Source organism: Peromyscus maniculatus, chromosome 22, assembly GCF_049852395.1.
Source record: "Peromyscus maniculatus bairdii isolate BWxNUB_F1_BW_parent chromosome 22, HU_Pman_BW_mat_3.1, whole genome shotgun sequence".
Taxonomy (NCBI): Eukaryota; Metazoa; Chordata; class Mammalia; order Rodentia; family Cricetidae; genus Peromyscus; species Peromyscus maniculatus.
Window position 1 is genome coordinate 33,477,563 of NC_134873.1, and position 14,505 is coordinate 33,492,067.

Genomic DNA, 14,505 nt, shown 5'->3' on the forward strand with positions numbered 1-14,505 from the left:
TGGTTCTCAACCTTCCTAATGCTGCGACCCTTTACTACAATCCCTCATGGTGTGGTGACCCCCCCCCTTCCCCAACCATAACATTATTTTCATGGCTAATTCATTAACTCTAATTTTGCTACTGTCCTGAATCATAATGTAAGTATCTGATGATGTGGAGGATATCTGATATGTGACCCCTGTTGAAAGGGTTGTTTGACCTCTGAAGGGGTCTTGACCCACAGGTTGAGAACCACTGCTTTAACTTTTTTTAACTATTACTTTTTCCATCACCCCTTTCCTGGTCTGAGGCATGAGATCTTCCCATCACTTAGGAAAATCTCCCTCAATTCAGTTATGTTGTCCAAAATAGGACAACCTCCTTCATTTTTGTAGGGTAGGTGATTTTTTTCCATTGTGTATACACATTGCAATTCCTTCATCCATTTATGCACTGACAGACACTTGGGGGTGTATCTGTATCCTACAGTTAACACCACAGTGAGTGTGAGAGGTGGGAGTCAGGTATCTCTTATAACTACTGACTTTGTTTCCCTCAATATGCCACTGGAAATGAAATTTCCAGATAACATGTCGGAGCACAGAGGAATGATGGAGTTCTCATCAAGTAGGAGCATGTAGCTTGTGCACAGGGCCCTGGAGTTTAGGGTGATCTGTCTGTCCTGTGCAGCTTTGCCATCAGTGAAGCCTGCTATTGGTATGCATGTGTTACATGTTATTGAGTCACTGAATATTGAGAGAGAATGGGGGTGGATCTCATAAAACCCCTCATGCTAGAAGTCCTATCCCAATGCTACTGGATGAAGGGGAGTCATCTGGCTGCAGATATGACAGTCAATGCACGATGCTCAAGAGTGGGGGGAAACCAAAGCTGAAAGCCTAGGGCGAAGGTCAAGTTCAAGGCAGGGCACCTACCTTGGTGAGTAACATTGTCGAGGTAGGGTCTGAATGGAGAAAACGCTGGAGGGGTGGAGAAGCAGTGGTAGCCGGGGCAGGCAGGTCCTCAGAAAGCCACACTGATCCCACGATCTGGAGCTCCTGATTGCAGCAGCAGAAGATCTAGAACTCAGCCTGCACATGCTCAGCTTGTCTTCAGCTTCATTTCTACCAGCAACTGCCAACCCCACCGCTGCCGAGGCTTTGCTGCCATGACGATGGCAAAGGCGGTGACAGCCACATCCATTCTCGTTCTCCCCTTCCTCTTGCTCCTCTCCCCTCCCCCACCCCTCTCTCAAATGCATGTGTGTACACCTATCTCACTCTTTTGAATAAATCTGTAGTATATCTTTACAAGGATTCTCCATGTGGGCTAGAAAATTATATCTGATTTAGTTAATTATTATTTTTCTCACCAGGAATACCACAGTTGTAATCTCTCTAGAAGATAAAGAAGACAGCTCTAAAATTATTATCAAAAAATAATGGTGTTGCTGCTTGCTAATGTAAAGCTCATGGTGAGTCTAAGGACTGCAGGAAGGAGTTTAAGACTCTACACGTCAATCAAGCTAATATGAGATAATCAAGCTGTGGTGGTATTCTAATTGTACTGAAATGTGGTTTTGATTGTATGTTAATAAATAAAGTTGCTCGGGGGTCAGAGCTATTGGAGCCATAGACAGAGCATGGTGGTGGTGGTGGCACACGCCCTTAACCCCATAGATCTCTGTGTGTTCAGGGATACAGCCAGCATTGGAGACATGTGCCTTTAAGACCTAGAGGGCTGTACATACAGACAGTGACGAGGCAGTCATGTGTGTGGGTTTACAACCAATGAGAAGGCAGAATGACTATGAAACGACTTACACACAGGAGATAGCTCTCTTTCGGGAAGCTGGGACACAGCAGGAGGAAGGGTAAGATTTTAGCTCTGAGCTCTGATCTCTTGGCTTTCTCTTTTACATTGGTTCTGTGTTTCTTATTTAATAAGACGGTTGGTTACATTTACATCAAGCTCATCATCTCTTACTCTCTGCCAACATCTTTCCACCCAGTGGATAACAGGTCAGCGAGAAAGCATACAATATTAGAAAAGAGTAGCCACCAGAGAGCTCCTAACTTCTTTTTGGAGAGGCAAAGCTCTGAGCAAATATTGATCACGGGCATCAGGCTTGAGAAGAGCCACTAGACTTTTCTCTGTTGTAGAAAATAGTTGAGAAGCTTTTCATAACACTTTACACTCTCAGTACAGTAGTCGGGAGAAAATAAGTTATGGAATATCCAATAACCTCCATGCCTCACAAGTATCCAGACACTCACTAAGGCCATTCCAAAAACCTTGTGGCTCAGCTATCTCAGCACAGGGATTGGGGCTCTAGAAATGAGCAGAAACATACCTATTGCCTCCCTCTTCCACCTGTTAAGGGAAGATGAACAGGTTTACTAACCAGGGAAGACCCTTCCTAGGACATTCTGCTTAAGATCCAAGTGCCAGGACTCAAGTCAACACCTCTAACATGGACAGGGTGGCTGACCAGCTATTATATGGACCTCTTTGCAGGTCAGTAGGTCAGTAGGTTATGTGAGAACATCTGATGTGTCTTTACAAAGAGGCAGTTACAACTTTTACATAATTCCCTTTGTATACACCGCCAACAACATGGTAGTTGGGTTTGTTGCTGGGAGGTAGCCTGCCTAGTGAGAGTCTGGGACATTGGGACATGAGGAAGGCATTTTTTGCTAAGAGTCATGAGTGAGGACAAAAAAAATAAAGGCAAGGAGGCATACAGTGAGATTTGAGAAGTGACTCTCCAAGGAAAATCTAAGGCTTACTCACCAAAGAGGGGCCTTCATGGGTCTCAAAACAGAAGAACCAGAAATCAGTATCAAGACAGAAGACCAAGCTAGGACCGTTGTTAGCAAAACCACAATTTATCACAGAGACGCTTAGTCTTCCCTGGGCACCCTGGCCTCACACCTCCATTCTAACCCACTGTGTGCTGGCACACCCAGCTCCCCTGTATTGCTAAAGCTTTAGGGGGAGCATCCAGGTTTTCCTTTCCAAGGTCGTAGTGCCTCTTACAAGTCAAGAAATGAACCCAGACAGGAAACAAAGACATGTGGTCCCAGGCGACAGTGGAGCCATTAGTCCTTAGTTTGGAAAAACCCGCCCCCCAAGGTGAAGGTAATTTCAGATTTTTCATAATGAGTAATGGACCATTCCAATCAGAACAGTACTAGATGGCACTTCTCTCCCCTTTTTAGTACTGGGAATTGAACCCAAAGTCTTATACACCTAGGCAAACTCTCTGCTATTGAATTATATCGTCAGTCTTATTTTTTTTTCCACTTTGAGGCAGAATTTCACTGAGTTGCTCAAGTTGGCCTTGAACTCATGATCATTCTGTCTCAGCCTCCTGATTAGCTGAGTTACCAGACTTTGTCATCAGGCCTGGCTCACAGGATGGTTTTCTTGATCATGAGTTCCCTAACAAAAGACACTGTCAGCATAACCAGGTCTACCTTGGCACGAAAACAAAGGTCTCTGTCACAATCCCTGCCCATACAGTCTCCTTAGCATCAGGCCTAGCATTCTGTGAATACAGGTGGTCGGTCCCTGCACTTCACCTCATGGGGGCAGAAAGGCCTTCAAGGATGCCCTCAAGACGTTTAAGGGGTGATGCTAGAGGGCATTTTGATGGTAATCACAGCATACAAAAGAGACTATCTAGTTGTGGTAACTTCCTATTTCAAAGTCTCCAATCTTAAACTAGCTTGACGGTTTGAGAAGATGCACAGAACCTCATATCACAGCCTAATTTGGTAGTTGGCTTCACCATCACTGTCCAGTCGTAACACTGTGGATTTATAGCTCCCATTCTCCCCAACCTGGCTCAGATCCTGCCTCTTCCCCATCTTCTACTCCAGTTCTCCACCCTCTTCTAAGATGATAGCATGCTCAGAGTGTGTCCACAACTCAACAATGGATGGACCGTGGCTTACCTCTTCTAACTGTTTTAGCAGAGAGAAGCCTATCACAAATAATGACCACCAATGACAAGACTCCTCTCTCACTTATTTAGCTCTGAGAACCATGCTAGGCATGTTGTTGTGGTTTCAACAATAGGTTGGTTGGGCTGTGTGGACCTGGGCCTCTTTCCTGCGTATCATGCAGTTGAAACACCAAGATGTCAGGTTGCACCCGGGGTTGAAAGAACATCAAGGAAAGCAACCCACCTGGCCACCGCCCTCCACGCACCCTTTACTGCCAGATGGCCCCATGTCTTACCAATGCAACTCGTGAACATCTCAGGGATGGTGCTGCTTCTCTCCAACATTGCTGTGGCTGGCTAAACCCAGGGCCCCCTTCATTCCACCCAGAATCTTTCCAACCTCCTCACTCTCATCTCCGGGGTACCCACATGCCCTCTTCTGATGGGTAGTGTTTCTTATCAGCTTGACATAATCTAGAACCACTCAGGACAAAACTCTAGGCACACCCCTGGGAATCATCTCAGTTACATTAATAGATATGGGAAGACCCATTGTACTTGTGGGTGGGGCTATTTCATGGATTGAGTCCTGGACAAAATGAAAAGGAGAAAGGATGCTGAGCACAGGCATTTCTTTCTTTTTGACTGTGTGTACCATGAGGCCATTTCCCTAAAGCCCCTGCTGCTGTGATTTTCATGTCATTATGGACTGCAACCTACAACTGAGCAGAATAAACCTGTCCTCAAGTTGCTCTCACCAGGGTATGTTACCACAGCAACAAAAAAAAACTGAGATGCCCTCCATCCAGCTCTGCAGAGTGACTGATCCTTAAGGCCTACAGAATTACTATGACCCTCCCAGGAGAAAACTGCTTCCCGGAGGCATTTCCAAAACTTGCTTGAATATCTTATTCTGGAGCACTGTGTCTTCCATCATGAGTGCCTAGAGATAAGACCTACCTCATTTCCAGCCACCCCCAAGTTCCCTTGGGCTCATACACATTGGTCAAAGGCTCATGTATTTCTGGTCACAATATATCTTGTCAAGACTCCTCATCCAATTCTTGGGGATATGTCTCTAGTCCTTTAAGTCTCCACTTACTTGAGCATCATCTCCTTTAAAAATAGTCCCAGAAAAAGTAATTAGCCTGAATTCAAACGACTCCTTGCTAACATTAAGCATCTGTTATCATGTGTTGTCAACTGGGGTCCTCATGCCTGCCTCTGCCACCATTAGGCTGTATCCCTCTTTCAGAGGAAAAATCATCTCATTGATTAGTGGCTCCTCAGAGTTTAATCCTCTGACTCCATAAATGATCACCGTGTGCAGGGATGGTTAGAGAAAGAGCTGACAAGTACATCATGAAGGAGAGGACAAGTACTAGATGTCCTAGTGGGTTTTAACCATCAGCTTGACACAGCCTGGAGTCCTGTGAGAGGAGAGCCATAGAGAAGGAATTTTCTAGATCAGACTGGCCTGTGGGCATGTCTGTGGGTGGTGTATTGATGGTTAATTGATGGAGGAGGGCCCAGCCTGCTTGCGATCCTGACTAAATATATATATAAACTAGCTGAGGACAAACTAGCAGGCAGCCTTCCCCATGGGTCCAGCTATATTCCCTTGGTGTGAGAGAGTTCCTTGGTCAGAAGTGATGCTGTGTGGAATAGCGAACAGGGCTGATGTTAATTTTCTGTCTTGACTTCTCTCAATGATGGACTACAACCTGGAACTGTAAACTAAATAAACCCCTTTCTCCCCAGTTGGATTTTTAATCCTATCAACAGAAGTCGAACTAGAAAATGACGGATAAATAAGTCAGCAGAGAAAAACGGGCACACAAAGCACACACGAGCGATAGCAGCAGCGTCCTTGTGACCATGGCTGCTTATCTATCATATGTGAGCTGAAATCACTTGTCTTTCCACTGCCCGTGTCCTGGCGGCTTCACCGACAGCTGCCATGTCTTACTTGATCCCTCTGTACTCTAGTTCTGAGTCAGACCTAAGTATGTGAGCTGGAGTCACATGTGTGACTTCCTACCTGGATTTCTCTTTCGGTAACATCTAAGATTTCCAATGTTTAAATTAATATTTCTTTGATTCAATCACTCACATCCCCTTCCTCCTTGGTATATTCTTTGTGTGAGCATGATAATCCCAATCCCTCTAACTCTTGAGTCTTTACTCAGACAAGCCCTAGAGCTGCCCGTTGGCTAGTCTGCCTGCCATGCCCCATTTCCCTACCCTACTGGCACTGTCGTAGACCAGGAGGCAGCTGTGACACTCACGGCTTGTCTCAGGTTCCCTGGCTTGTACAGTGTGTCTTCTACCTCTGTCCCTCGTAATCATACCACCCTGATGAGTAGCACCTGCCCATGTTCCCTAATGCCTAAACTCTTGGAAGATGCTCAGCTCCCATCCCGATCCTTCACTTGCTCAGCTGTTAACCTTGTAACTCCTTACAGCCTACCCTCATCGTAGTCTCCAATTCTGTGACACCACTTTCACCTCCTCGGCGACACTGTGACTTCTGGGACTCCAGGCTGTTAGGCACATGGCAGAGAATTCCTTGTGAAACACCCCTTCATTCTTCCTCCATTCCCTGCAAGCCTCCCAGCTCCGCTCATTCTGTCACCTCCTGGGGGAAGCATCTGCTGCTGCTGCTGTGGCTGCAGCTGGGTAGAGCCATCCCCACATGTTTTCTTGGGATCCCCTATTCCTGCAGCACAGCGCTTACCAGATAATTCTGTTTTCCTGGTATCACTGGATGACTGACTATGGGAGTTGGCAGGGGGGCTTGGCCACTGAACAAAGGCCATCCGAGTTATATGTTGCTAGTGTTTTCTCCTGGTTTGGGGAAGCCTGCTTCATTATGACCAATGGACAGGGATTTGCTGAGCTTTCTAAACCAAGTGCTTCAACTGTCTTAAGATCTGTCCCACCCAGAAAACACTCCTAATATAGAATGCTATTTTCCCCCCTTTGAATGCGTAACTATGGTTTTCATAGGATACATCATGCCAATAAATACTCTTCACATATTGCTGGTAGGAGTTTAAAGGGATGCAACCCTTTTGGAAACAAACTTGGAAATGTGTATCAAGGACCTTAAAAATGTCCTCTGGGTATAATAATAATACTTTTTTATTCTGATAGGAAAGGGATGGAGACTGAAAAACCTTTATAGCGAAGACACTCACTCATGTCACTGCTTATAGGAAGTAGTACTGATGGTCAATGAAAGGGAATATGTCTGCACAGCGATTTTTAACTGACGTTAACATGATAACATGAGTCGGGTAAGTGCTAATGATAGCTGAAGAGAGAAGGACATGAGTTTTTATCTCCATGAGGTGACGGCTGTGAACAAGGCCATACCCTGGGAACCAGTTGCTTATGCTATGCTACAATAAGTTAGTGTTGGTGTGACGTAATTAATGATAGATTTCCCCATGTTTCTAGATTTCATACAATTTCAACAATATGTTTAGTTTTAGGATAAGCATATTTATTTTTAAACAGTGTTCCTTGATATTACAGACAAGATAGTGGTTGAAATAGTGAGATGTTTTTATAAATAAGAAGCAAGAGAAAGGCGCATATCTATCTATCTATCTCTCTATCTCTCTATCTCTCTCTCTCTCTCTCTCTCTCTCTCTCTCTCTCTCTCTATCTCTCTATCTCTCTATCTCTCTATCTCTCTATCTCTCTATCTCTCTATCTCTCTCTCTCTCTCTCTCTCTCTATATATATATATATATATATATATATATATATATATATATATATATATATTTGAAAGAAATGTTAGTATAAACTAAGTTACAAGGAGTCATAGAAGAGGTCTAGCCAGGTATTGGGAAGATAAAGAATGACCCCCCAGACGCTCCGCCAAGAGAGAGAGGAGTCGGGATAAGAAGGCTTCCTTCAAGAAATCTTTCATTTTCTCTGAGGGAAGTCTGACAAACAGATAATTAGAATCCTCGCAAGGAGAGGGGGAAATGTGACATTCGCTCAGCATTAAAAATAGTGATCGTTACAGCCGAGTCGGAGCCACTGGAGAACAGTGGGACCTTGGCATCCATGTTGGATTGGTAAATATAGAGCGCCAGCCTAGAGAGCTGTGATTCAGTCGATACGTGCTTCGGGACACTCTTCCCTAGCAGGCTGCCAAGCCCACACTGTCTACTGTGGTGTGAGGTCAGAGCTGCGGGGTGTGTGACAAGAACTGTGAGTCCGTCCCCTCAGTTTTAAGCTCCTGACCCCCATGAGGCCAAAGGTGATGCCACTGAGACGTGAGGTCAGCCTTCCCTGCAGCCAGGCAGAAAAGCCATCCAGTACAGCTACCACACAGTGTGTCTTGTGCTTCTGGTCAGCCACGGAACTGCTCCCTGGCCTGAGCTGAAGCTCGCTCACAGGGGAAGGTGTCACAGGTTTTTTACAAGCCCCCTAAGGATTCCTCCGGCATGGGTTCACCATTACAGCACTTTAGGCCTGGGGATGTGGCTCCATTGGCTGAAGGGGAACACATGCAAATCCCTGTGTTTGGTCCTCAGGACTGGATGAACCTGGCATAGCCATGCAGGGCTGTAGCCCCAGCATTCTGGAGGTGGGAGCAGAAGGATCAAAAGTTCAAGGCCATTCTCTAGCTTCACAGCCTAGGCTCGGTCTCAAAATGAAACACAGGCCTTTGAACATGTGTTCACCTGCCTGTCACCTCTCAGCCACACGTCCCAGACTACTGTCCACTATTCATGTGACAGATAGTATGTCACATGATCCATTCAAACTCTGGGGCCGAAGAGAAGGAGCCTCAGCCCCAACCTTGCTTGTCCAGTACTGTGGGTCTCAAATGAGGACCAGAAATTAACATTTTGATAAGCATCTGGGCTTTTTCACTGAGAAATGCTGTCCTTGGGTCTCTGTGCATGAACTGGGGAACAGTATTTGCTAAGCTACTGCCAGTTTTACAAACATAATTCAAGGTTATGACATATGGGGACAAGATGTCCAAGTCTAAGATAACCAGATAAAAATAAACGTTACATATATTTAGTCGTGGGGTTCAAGCATTAAATGACTCATTTAGTCAGTGAACAGGGAGCAGGGGCTTGGAATGATCTCTCCAGGAATGCTAGTTCCTTTTCTTATTGCTGGATCAGTGCAACTTCAGCAAGAAGGGTTTGTTCTGGCTCACAGTTTTAAGGGATACAGTCCATCATGGCGGAGATGTCACCATGGCAGGGAGCTCCATGTTGATGAGACTATGTACCTGGAACTCCTCACATCTCAGCCAATCAGGAAGCAGAAACTTCACAGAATGTACCACCGGGCTGTAAATATCAATGGCCAACCACAGCAGCTCACTTCCTCCAAAAAAATTTCTCTAAGGTTTTCACAATCTTTCAAACACAGTGACATCATCTGAGGACCAGGTTTTCAAACCTATGTGCCTACAGGTGGCATTTTCCATAGAAACCATGATGCCTAGACCGATAGGACTCAAAGTCAGTGATGGCATTCATGGCAGAGAACAAAATGGCCTGAGCATATCACCCTGTACACCCTGGGGAGTGCCAGATATTTATCAGTAGCCCTGCTTTAAGAAGAAAAATTCCAAATTAAAACAAAGACTACAGAAAATCTTGAAGATGAGGCCTCGGAAACCACTCAATATAGGGAAACATGAAGGAATGGAGACTGTCTAGCCTGTGAGAGAAAAGGATTTGGGGAGACACTAGAGCTGTGATGTGTCTACACAGAGTGCATGTGAAAGAGTAATTCAACCTAGTAGGAATTCAACCTAGAGTCCAGGAGAAGAATGAAAGCCTGAATGCAATGGAGACAGACTGCTTAGCCTTCCCCCTCCCCACAGCAGGTGAACTGTCACCACCTCAACAGTAATCCTGTTGCCCTCTGCCAGCCACTCCCCCCAGGGTTCATCTCCTAGAATGATGAGAGGCACCATCCTCTATTCTCCATCATGTCCCTTGAATATCCCCATTACAGCCATCTCAGTTTGGAATGAAGTAATATCTATGCATGCCTGTTTCCCTCCCTGAGCTATATTCAGGCCCATATACTTGACACTAGACCTGTCCTTAGGAAATGCAGCGAGCAAGAAAGAGGATGGCTGAGGGCTACTGTCTCTCTAGGATCCAAGGTTACTTCACTTACAGCTCCTAGGTGTCAATCAAATGAGGACTGTGGGCCAAACTGAAGGCTCCAGGCTTAGAAAGGTGTTTCACGTATGATGAGTGCATGCTTCCAAGAGGCATCCATCTACTGAGGAAAATCCACTCAGCCTAAGGCAATGCCATGTTCTTTCTCTATGGAAACCACGTGGCAATTGGCAGCATATTCTCATCTGGGATCCAGGGAGAAAAAATAAAAGTATTGTGTCTTAAAAGGCAGCAGTGACCCTTGAAACAAAAGAGATATGACCCTGTTCATTTGAAGAGCACTGCCAGACAGAACCTTCTGGACTCAACAAAGCCATTGCACTCATGAACTTGCTGTAGCTGTGGTTACCTCTACAAGACCTGCCTAAGATTGAACCCACTGGCATTTCATTATGCATGAGGGAAGGGTTCATGAGAGTCAGACAGTTCATGGGTCCAGGGGAGGGCATGTCACTTTTTGTAGTGACATAGCCATTGATAGGTTGTCTCTGTTCTAATAAATACCCCATTCATGCTCATGCAAATAATCATATTTAAACTCAGTGGGTTGAAAGTAGGATATCAAAGTAGGAGGCTTATTGGGAAGAAATCAGCAGAGATGAGGTCTGAGTGTAATGGAGAGAAAATAATCAAACTTCAGTATATGTGTATGTGAAACTGTCAATGAATAAAAAGTAAATTGATACACATCTCATTGCAGCTGCGGGGGAGGGGGAGGAAGGACAGGAGGGGAAGAGTGGGTGAAAAGAAAGAGGAGAAGAAAGAAAAAAAGAAAGGGAAGGAGGAAGGGGAAGAGGAGGAAGAGAAGGAGAGGGAAGGGGAGGAGGAGAGAAAAGGGGAAGAGGAGAGAGAAGGGGAAGAGGAGAAGGGGAGGAAGAGAAGGGAGGGGAGGAGGAGGAGGAGAGGGAAGTGGAGGAGGAGAGGGAAGGGGAGGAGGAGAGGGAAGGGGAGGAGGAAGGGGAGGAAGAGGAACAGGAGGAAGGGGAGGAGGAAGAAGAAATGCTTATAAGGTAGTTGTGGCAGCCATGGTTGACAGGCAAATGATGAGGAGGATGAGGTAAGGGAATTTCAATATAGGCCAGAATGACTAGGGATATAACAGAGGGGAAAATGCTTATAAAACTAATAAAAACCATCTGTGAAGAGGGAAGTGTTCATTTTATGTCTCCCAGAGTCATGGAACTCTAGTGAGATGAATGGCACCTTCATCAGCCCCCATGTCTCCAGAGACAGTGATGGGAACCCCTCAGCTGAGGTGACCAGCCCATGAGAACTCAACTACAGCTCTTTCAGACCTCAGCCTCCCCGCCTCTGGGGCTTCTGAGATGAACAGTTGCCCGGCTCATCTTTGAGAAGTGTATGTGCACTTCTGGGTCCTCCATTTTCTGCTCCCAGGCTGTGAGCACCCAGGGCTGTGCTCAGTGGTGGGGTGGAGGCGACAGAAGTGGAATGAACAGTTTTGTAATTCAGGACATCCCAGAGAACATTTCTACCCAAAGGCTTTCCTCCAGCGGGGCTCTGTGCAAAGGCTTCCCTTGCGTGTGGTGAAAACATTTATCCCAGGCTCCAAATTCTCCATCCATCTTTCACTGTAGCCAAAAGCATTGGCACAGTGTGGCCCTGCTCTCCCTAGGTTCCAGGCCTGTACTTAGCATCTTCCATCCTTCATGGTTTAAAGGACAACCAGGCATGTGTAGGGAATGGGTTTGCTCTGGTCAGCCACGTCACACAGGAACCCAGCAAGAGCCCACGTACAGCTCCATCTTGACCCTCCCTGGCCCCAGTCAACAACCCCAGTCTCTGCCTTCTTCTTGGTCACACTTTCACTTTCAAGAACAATGTGGGAAAGCATCACTGTTCTGCCCTTCCAAGCATCTGCAGAGCTGCTCATTAAGGGTTGTTTTCCAGTTAAGCGCCTGGCCCTGTTGCACACTAATCAGGGAGTGGTCTGAGTCTTGGCTTCTAACTCCATGCTGCTACTTACACACGTGTTTCTCAGACCACAATACCTCCCAGCAACCCAAACCATGGCTAGGAATATCACATTCCCTCCTAGAGGGCCTGGTTCCTATTCTGCTGGATCTCCCACAACTCGTAGCCTGGTGGACATAAACAAGGCCTCCCTCCCACGCCTGGGACATCTCAACGTTTCCCTTAAGTCAGAGACTATGGCTCTGACACAGAGCAGTTAGCTGTCAGTTCAGCATCGGGATGCCACAGTGTACACACTGAACCTACCACGAGTCTGGCCCCTTCTGGTACCTTGTGTCTGGCCCAGAGTGAACACCACCTTCTTATCTAAGACTTTCCATCAGCATGGAGATCGAGGGTGCTCAAGCTCACATGAGAGAAAGGAGTTTGTGAGTGTGTTGGCTTATCCACCCAAGCTCCCCCAGGAAATGTGAACAGCCTCCCGAGCAAGGAACTTTTCTCGGGTCCTGTGGACAGACATCTCAGGGCATCTCCTAGGAATAGATCTCTCATGCCCCTACAGCTGACACACCAAGGAAAGCAAGCAGCAGGCTCCACCCACAACCAACTCTTACCGCATTAGGTCTTAGTTCCTTTCAATTGGAAACACTACAATGCTGCAGACTTAAACCCAACACGCATACATTATCCACAGGGCCCTTTGAAACAAAATGCATACCATGTTTATCACACATAATTTATATCTGTAAATGCATATCCATCTATGGTCATAGAATCAATCCAGGCAATAGAATCTAGAGTTAATGATGCCTTGTCTACAGATGCCATTAACAACAGCTTGTTCTTAAGGACCTGATTTATTTCAGAGTGTGTGTTTACCAGTGAGCACACAAAATTGAAAGAAGATATGGAAGCTACCCTTAGGAACGCAGAATTTAGTAAAAGGAACTATGCAGGTGTGATGTAGACATGATCTGTGAGGGTAGAGGGATGCACACAGTACTAAGAGCACAGAATCAGCACCATATGTGTAGGAAAAGGGGTCACAAGATAGATGACAATTGACCATGGTGCTTTAAGACCAGTCAGCTTTGGGGGACATGTGGCAGGGTTGATTTTTCTGGCAAGATTAGGAGGTTTTAAAATCTCCACATAACCTTTAGAAGCCACACTGGTAAAAATGCCCATTACAGGCATATGTGATGTCTCCACGTGTCTGGACTTTACTAATATCTTTGTTAAATTAATAACCAGTCATTCCACTATTGTCAACAGAGCTAGTATCTTTTATATGGTTTTCAATTGTCAAGATCTAAAAGCAGAATTGATATAATAGACCTTGTACCTGGACTCCTTGCTAAGTATTTTTTATTGTTCTTTTTTTAACAATTATTTTTGTTTTGCTAGATCTTTGAGTGCCCTGTTTGTTCTAATTTCCTTTTGGTTTTCCTGGCAGACCTCATGACCAAATGCAGCTTACAGAAAGATAGGATTTATCTGGTTTACATTTGCAGGTCATAGTACACCCATGAGGGAAGTCAGGGCAGGAACTGAAGAAAAACCATGGAGGAATACAGCTTGCTGGCTCACCTGCAGGCTTATACTTAGCTAGCTTTCTTAAACAGTTTAGGACCACTTAAACAGTTTGTTGCCCACAGTGGGCTTGGTCCTTATATATCAACTAATAGTCAGCACAATCCACCATAGACACAGCCATGGGCCAATCTGATCTGGGAAATCTCTTAACTGAGAATCCGTTCTGAGATGTCAGAGTCCAGTCTATGTCAAGTTGACAGTTTATGCAAACTAGTTCACCAACTATAAACAATGACAGTTGACTTACACCTCCTACTTTTCTTGTCTTATAGCATTGCCTACCATCTCTAACACGGTGTCAATCCACAGTGACTATTCCTTTTCTCATACCAGGTCCTTGTGTTTTTTCACTTACGCGTTCATTTGTAACATGTGGTGTTTCCTATTTGATTCAGTGGTTTATTAAGGAGTGACTTTTGGAAAAGGCAACAGATGTCTCTTCAGCATATGAGCTTGTCATCTCTCTTGCTGTTTGTACTTTAACACATTGACCTTTTGTTCCTTTCTTGAACGTACCACACTTCCCATCTCTGGTCACTTAACCCTTTGGTGTCCAGTTGCTGCCCTCCTTTCAGAACACATTTCAAGTGCCACGTTCTTGCAGAAGCTTTTCCTGACCCTGCCTGTACCACAGCTTCATCTTACCTTGTAATCAACTTTCTCTCAGCACACTGTGCCCATTTGTAGCAGAGGTTTTTTTAAGGTGGAAGTTTCTCTCCCACCTGCCTGTTCCCAAATACCCAGCAGCCACTTCCCAAATAATTGAATCTGAGGCTTAATATTATTTATAAATGCTTAGCTGGTAGCTCAGGCTTATTACAAACTAGATCTTACACTTAAATTAACCCATAATTTTTATCTATGTT